Source organism: Suricata suricatta, chromosome 1 (genome assembly GCF_006229205.1).
Source record: "Suricata suricatta isolate VVHF042 chromosome 1, meerkat_22Aug2017_6uvM2_HiC, whole genome shotgun sequence".
NCBI classification, from domain to species: Eukaryota; Metazoa; Chordata; class Mammalia; order Carnivora; family Herpestidae; genus Suricata; species Suricata suricatta.
Window position 1 is genome coordinate 27994852 of NC_043700.1, and position 5871 is coordinate 28000722.

The 5871-nt window shown below is 38.6% G+C and overlaps 1 long non-coding RNA gene across 1 annotated transcript; it reads left to right on the forward strand.

Moving 5' to 3' along the window:
• Window positions 1–226: 226 nt before the first annotated feature.
• On the forward strand, window positions 227–4788 carry LOC115288525. The gene is made up of 2 exons (XR_003907054.1): window positions 227–361; window positions 4291–4788. It is a non-coding gene; the product is annotated as an uncharacterized LOC115288525 (long non-coding RNA).
• Window positions 4789–5871: the final 1083 nt, after the last annotated feature.

The following is a 5871-nucleotide window of genomic DNA, read 5'->3' on the forward strand; positions in this document are numbered from 1 at the left end:
ATGGAAGAATTGTATGCTTGTCTCGCATTTCAAGTGGAGTTGCACTTTTAGTTTCTGAAGACTCCATTTATAAGTAAGTTAGGATTTCAGACCTAGCACTCGATGATGGTTTCAGTACCAGGGTGGAGGGAACCAGTGAGGGCTGGAGGAATGAGCCTTTTCAGAGCCTCCTGTCCCGTTTCCAAGGTGTCATGGTCATAAAGATAGGCTGAGTGCTCACCTCCAGGAGAGCTTTCTGCCCTGCTCCCTCCAATGCCAAAGTGGAAAGTGAAAATGCCTTCCTGCCCTGATAAGGACTCACCTACTGAGTTTATCAGCATGTTTCAGCCTGAGAGAATTTACCCCTCGGGGGAAAAAGAAGGTAAATATCTTGCAGGAAATCACCATCTGTTTCCATCACTGAAGAGATTCTTCTGTGCCTAGTTATTTGAGAAAAGTGAGAAACTTTCTCGGGTAGTAACTGCTATATCAAATTACTTACCTGGCTGAGAAACTTGGGAACTTCTGCCAGGACACTCTTCCGGGTATAATATACCTGTAGAGTTCTTCCAGCTTCCGAGGCAACCATGGACATGCCCTACCCCAGTCCTCCCACTGGTCTTTATACTTAAAAGACAGTGCTGGGAATATAGGAAGCTACAAGTGCATTAAAATGCCATATTATTGGGGCATCTGGGTGGCTTAGACTGTTGACACTGTTGAATCTGTTGTGATTCTGATTTAAGCTGAGGTCATAATCCCAGGGTTGTGAGATAGAGCCCTGCAGGCTCTGTGTTGAGCATGGAGCCTGTTGAAGATTCCCTCTCTTCCTCTGCCCCTCTCTCCCCACTCATGCTCTCTCTCTGTCTCTCTCTTTATCTCTCTAAAATAAAATAAAAGGGAAATAAAATACCATACTATTTATTATTCAGTAACTTGGCAAAATACCTAAAAGCTTTAAGCTACTTGCTTCCATTTTCTGCCTATTCCTTACTGGCCCTTTCATCTTGTGTGGGCCTTTCAATATTCAACTATGTTAGAACATGTAATTTATTACCAGATTCCAGCTGCACAGACTGCCTTGCATATTCAGGAGTATTTATACTTGTTCGTCAAGACCATGTCTATTCTGACTAATGTCATTGATGGTGGACCTTGATTTTCATTCCCTTCAAGCACAACTGATTCTATCCCTTGGCCTTTTTTCTAGGAGTGATTCCTTGTATTATTATATTATTTTAGGCCCTACCTTTTGCATTTAACCCCAGCGTCTCTTTAATTAATAATTTCTTCACATTTTTTCAAGGACTACACATGAAAATATGAAGACCAACGTGCAGCTAGAGATGTACACAGCCCCATACACATTCACCTCTGTTCTAGGGCTATTCACATTCTACAGTTTTCCTATTTTTTAAAATCTGAGCACACATTTTCATTTTGAGCCTTTTTACTCTTCTGTCAATACTGTCTAAAAAGTTGTTATTTTTTTCTTTCCAGTAAATTTGTGTTTTGTCTTGTCAAAGATCCTTTTCCTTCTTAGATCTTTTTGATACATTATTTCTGCATTTTTTGGATTGGGGGGCTTCTAAGTGCTCTCTAAAGAAGTTTGGGGTTCTCTTACACTTCCCCCTCCCTGTGTTTTTGCAGACCTTTGCAGATACATTCTGTTAGTGCACAAACTACCTTCCTAACCTCCAGCTGGTTGTGTCCTGTAGGCCTGGTGCTAAATGTGTTTGGTGCTATAGACCCTTTGGCATTCTGGTGATGTCCAGGGACCCTTCCTCACAGCAGTGTCTTTAAATGCATATGTAAAACACATCAAGTTGCAAAGAAACCAATTAAATTCAAAGACAGTTAAATATTTTAAAAATTGTGGCATAATTATACATGAACTTTTTTATTGGCACATTAAGTGATAAGCGGAGCTATTCCCTTAAAATTTCACAAAAGCTGTGATTTCTCTTGGTGAGGAAAATCACAGGTGCTATTAATATTACTTTTAATTGTTAGTATTTTGTTGCCTACATTCAAAATCAATGAAAATGCTAAGTTTTAGTTAGAGTTCAGAGAAAAGAAACCTGGCAATATTTTCTTCCCATCCAGGTTAATGGGTCCCTTGTATTCTGTTGAGAGGTGTTTGAGGGGATGTCTAGACCTCAGTTCATGAATACCTGGTGGTAGTTGTTTGCGCTTTGAGACTCGGCTCAAATAACCCATCTCCTCTGTAAAACTTGCTGTAAATTTGCTAGACCTACTTACTCTATCTTATTCCTAGAGTACCTTGTTCATCCTCTGTTATGAAATGCTCATTTGTTGTTATTATTATTATTATTACTAATTTTCCTATATCTCTTCTTTGTAAATATCTGTGTTTTGTTCACTTTTATTTTCTTGGTATCCAGGATGGTGTCTGAGATACTGCATACACTTGACAAACTTTTGTTTAATAAGTGAATTAATACCTTTAAGCAGCTTCTGGCAAGTTGTCATAAGTAACTGAAGTTAATTTATTCACTTCTATAAGGGGCACAGTGTTCAAGAGTTAAACTTGAATAGAAGTGTGCTTCCTGACGTGTCTTCTTAGCCTATTTTTAACCTTTTACTCTGCATCGATGTATACCTAATCTCTCATAAAGTCATAGCTATGGATTTATAACTTAGCCTTGTGAGAATTTTAACTCCCACATGAATGTACAAACGGAAGGATTAATTCCATTGTTTGATAAAATTTATAAAGACTACCAGCAAACAAATAAATATTTCCATTTATAACTGAAAAAAAAATCTTGACAATGGAATATTAGTCATTTACAAGGCACTTGTTCTGAATTATGTGTGGGGAGATTCTACATAACTGTAACTATCAATAAAAAATGGGCATACGGCACAAAATTATTCCAATTAGTCTGAATGTATTAAGTTTACCACTAAGTAGTATGAATTAGCTAACATTTAAGTGTAAAACTTCTGCTACCAGTGTGCCCACTTCTGTTTCACATGAAGTTAACACCAAAGATCAGCTGAGGTAGGTGTCATATTTTAGTCACTATTAGAAGGTGGGGTGAGCACACTCTCTGATGAAGAATGATAGCATGTGTTCTGATAGTCAGTACAGAGAATCACAGTGAAAAACAGAGGAGAAGGGTGAGCAAGATCCAAGAGAGAGTGAGCCTTGTACTCTCATACTTGGCCTTCAGGCTCTCAGGAATGCTGGCGTGGTCAACCTAAAGGCTCGCTCCTTCTCTCTCTCTGTCTCTTTCTCTCTCACACACCCACTTACTACCTTTCCCTATCCCTCCTATGTTGTTCTGGTAGGTGGAGGGGAGGAGGGTAGTTTTCTAGGTGGCTACAAAATTCTTACAATTACATATTTAATTAACACAAAATATTTACAAAACAATGTTAATTCCAGCCCACAATTTGTGAAAAAGAAACTGTGAAAAAATATATTTCCCCTGTGCTCTAAAAACATTTTTAATGTAGAAAATAATTGAGAGAAAAGATTATTAATATTAGTGATGTCAAAGTCATTCTTGCTTCACTTTTTTTTAAATGCCAGTGTTTTTTTCCTGCTTTCTTGTTAAGATTGGTACTCACTAAATGGAACGAAGAAAATCACAATGAAAAGCTGTGAGAATAAATGAGGTCATAGGACCATGAAATGTTTGGGAAAGCATTATAATGATTAAGTCTTTTCTTTTTTTTAATAGCCTGGCTTGAATTCCCATTTTAAAAGAGAAAAGAAGACCCCGGGGAAGTTCCAGGGAGGGCAGGGAAGGTAAAGTGTCCATTACTTCTAAGAACAGTGGGGCTGTGATGGTATCGTCACATTCCTTCCCCGCAGAAGTGCATTCGAGCTTTAGGGGGACTCTTTTTTTATTAATGTTTTTTATTTATTTTTTGAGGGACAGAGAGAGACAGCATGAGCAGGGGAGGGTCAGAGAGAGAGGGAGACACAGAACCTGGAGCAGGCTCCAAGCTCTGAGCTAGCTATTAGCACAGAACCTCATGCAGGGCTCGAGCCCACGAACCGTGAGAACATGACCTGAACTGAAGCCGGACTCTTAACCGACTGAGCCACCCAGGTGCCCCCCTTGCTTTAGGAGAACTCTTGATTGCAAACCCACATGGAGATGAGAGGGTTCTGTGAGGTCCCCAGGCCACTATTTCAGCCTTACAACATGTCAGACACAGCTTTCTCTTGCTGCCGAAACTCAGGCATGCCGCTTTCTCTTTCCGTCTCCTGTCTCCTTCTCTTTTTTGGTTCTAACCGGAGGATTTATTCCAATTTTTATTTTCTTTTTTCAGTTCAAGCCCTACAGCTCTGCCCAAGGCAAAATGCTACAGGAATTGGACAGATGAAGCAGCCGAGCCGAATCGATAGCAACAGGCAGTGAACGCATATAAATTTCAACCAGCAAATGCTCGGCATTGTCTCTTGGGCCTCCCATCAACAGTAACATCACTAAATTTCCTGATTTAAGGTTCTCACAAAATAGAAATCAAATAACTAACAAAGTGCCAGCCACTCACAGACTTCAGGTTAATGAGTTTGATCTTCATTAATCAACCTGGAGTTTCTGAGTTGACTAACATTTGGGATAGATGCTCCCACCTAAAAGGATCGTGTTTCTTATCAATCAGGCTTATCAAGGAACTCTGCTTCAGCTCTCATTAGCCACGTCCCATATCCCATCCAGCTATTTAACATTTGGATAGAATGTTGGGAGAAGATGGGCTAGGAATTGAAGATACTAACACAAGTATCCTTTCTCCTCTCTGGCCGTTACAGTGATTTCCTTTAAACCTTCTGTTGTGTTGTGTTGATCCAAGCAATGATTTCCTTTCTTCCTTTCTTTCTTTTTTAGGTTTTTAAATGTTTATTTAATGTTGAAAGAGAAAGAGACAGAGTGCAAACTGGGGAGGGACAGAGAGAGGGAGACATAGAATCCAAAGCAGGCTCCAGGCCCTGATCTGTCAGCACAGAGCCCTATGAAGGGCTTGAACCCATCCACCGTGAGTTCATGACTTGAGCCAAAGTTGGAGGCTTAACTGACTGAGCCACCCAGGGCCTCTGTAGCAACGGTTTTCTTAAAAATATAAGGTGTGCAGTTCAGAATGTGGTTGGATCTTGAAACAATATGTCCCAACTCTCTAATTATATGTGGTAAATATATATACATGTATATGTATACACATTGTATTTTTTATTTTGTTTCAATGATTTTAAGGATTGGTACAGAACTAGTGGAGCAAAACTTCCCATAACAAGTGCCACAAAACGTGACTCTTTGCTTCCAATTTATTGAACTTAGTCAAATTTTTCTATTTTCCTAAAGGTACATTTGGATACAATCTTAGAGCCTAATACTTTGATGTTTTATTTTTGTTGGGGCCAAACACAATCAAGGCCCATCATATACCCCCACTGCATTCCCGCCATGAATTTACCATGAACTGACATTGTGTCAGTAAGAGTTTTATTTAGTCTATAACATTTTGAGTATTTTGAAAGCATCACTTCTAATGTTACATTTAAACTGGGAGAGCTACAATTTTCACAATATATGTTAAATTTTATGGAAAAAGTAAGAAAAACATCCGGTGGCTGAACAAATATTGAATAGAACTAAAGACATTTTATTAAATAAATGTACCTTGTTTTTAGATTCATGGTTAGAGCTATTACATTATAACATATCATCTATACACTTCTAACAGGAATAAAATTTAAAGATTTAAAAGCTCTTCCTAAACTACATGCATGTATTTAATTTTCAAAATGATATTGACAATTACTTGTACATTAAGGTAAAACATCAAGGAGGTGGATTTTCAAGGATAGTTTCTTGAGAAATCTCTAGAAGCTGACTTTAGTTCAGGACTTCA